Source organism: Lethenteron reissneri, chromosome 4 (genome assembly GCF_015708825.2).
Source record: "Lethenteron reissneri isolate LAM-NWPU_2019-01 chromosome 4, ASM1570882v1, whole genome shotgun sequence".
In the NCBI taxonomy this organism is placed as follows: domain Eukaryota; kingdom Metazoa; phylum Chordata; class Hyperoartia; order Petromyzontiformes; family Petromyzontidae; genus Lethenteron; species Lethenteron reissneri.
The window spans coordinates 9,352,309-9,354,272 of NC_083782.1; positions in this window are offsets into that span (position 1 = coordinate 9,352,309).

The following is a 1,964-nucleotide window of genomic DNA, read 5'->3' on the forward strand; positions in this document are numbered from 1 at the left end:
ATTGTGTCATCATATTTTTCTCTGAACGTAACATCTCTGCACCGTGTGTGTAGACTGGTGATACTGTGAATTGTGGGTAACGGCAGTGCATCTCGGTGAAGTCGGTGCGAGGTGACGCAGTGTGGGTTACGACACGACCTTGCTACGGGGAAAACACGAGCAGCCGATCGAACTGTGCACACCACGATGCCGTTCACAGCCAAGCACGACCACGTCACGTGAAATTATTCAATGCGTCGCTCACAAAATCAAACGATTAACGCCGCACATCCTTGGCCTGCGATTCGGCATTGTTCGTCGTTCAACAAATATAATTTCCACAGTTTTTGCTCGCGTCACGTACAAACTAACGCAGCGATGCGCTCTGGCGTTGCTTGGCGGTCAGTCTGCTCACATGATGGTCCATTCACGAGGAACTGGATGATGGCCTCCCCGCGCCGTGCGGGTCGTGGGAGTTGTTTCACCGTACCTCACCATGCCGGTCAATGCGTGCACCAAATCCCGCATGTAAGGACCGATCGATTACGATTTGTGCATGTTTTTTCCCATGAATGATTTTTTTAATATATCTACTGTAAATATAGATTCATGCCAGTGCGTAGTCTGCACGAATCCAAAAAATGCAAACGGGGAACCGATCTTAGAATCAAATCGTGACCTGAATCGTGCCAGTTTGTACTATCGAGGATCAGTGTCAACTGAAGGAGTGATAGAGAATGACTCGGAGGCACGAGGAACCCAAGACGAGTGGAACGCCATCAGGACGGTGTGCCAGCAGCAACAATTTCCCAAGCTCTACAGTCCTCTACGTATGAAGACATTTTTCACGAACGGAAGCCAGAGCTCCTGGAGAAAAACCCTACACGCGTGAGGGTGCAACACTCGATCCCATGTAGACGGAACAGGTGGGGGCTCCTCCTCGCGACCCACCAACCCTCACCTCAAGAAGTGGCTGGCTCACACAGGCCACGTGTATAGCCACCACCCACCCGGCTGAATAGCGAAGTGAATAAACAGTTTTTATTCATTATCAAGATGACTCGCCACATCGTTATTTTCAAGACGTTGCAAAGGAAAGACGTTTATTCTTCACTTAAAAAGGTAACTAAAGTATACTTTGACGAATGTGATTTTTTTACACACAGTATTGTAAACCTACGGCATATAACCATGAAAATTAAAATGCGAATTCTAAATATGACAGAGCTTAAAATGCACCACTTTGCAAAAAAGATATTTCCTAATTCCATGTGAAATGGTGACTTTCTCAAGTAAAATATCGACTTTACATCGTGGCTTTTAAAACAAATCCTTAAAATCACATCAATTCTTGGACATGTGACGAGACAAGGAGAGCATGAATCTTAATTAGTTATTTATGATCGGGACAATTCCAGGAGGAAGAAGTCAGGGAGGATGACGAATTAAATTCAAAAAAAAAATTGAACAAATGGATGCAGCTGGTGGTAGCCAATTCAGACAGTTCTTGAGTAAATATCACGGACGGAGATAAACGGAAGGAAGGAAGGAGGGAGGGCGATGATCGCCGACTTCCCGGAGAAAAGACACGGCTAGTGGAGAGACAAGCTTTTAAAACAACGTCAAATTCTCACGATGAATTGAGCACTGGCCGATTGAAAGTTTCCGCTATACGCCGATCATCCGTGTACGTTCTTTTGAAATAGATTCTGCGTCACGTTCACCTGCGCAGACTACGGAAGGCAGCCTCTAACGTACATGGGTTTCTTCTGCGTCCACGGGTAACAGTGATTGTATCACAATCAGCACCATGATTGAACAACGAGGATTAACACCCGTCACGTGCGACACCCGTCGTTATTATCACGCGTCAACAGAAAATACATTCGAAAGCCCTTATGGATTAAACAAAGTAAATTAAATGCTACTCTGTGGTTTGTTTTTGTGTCTCTCTCTCTAGTGAATTCAAGAGTGAATCGCATTTG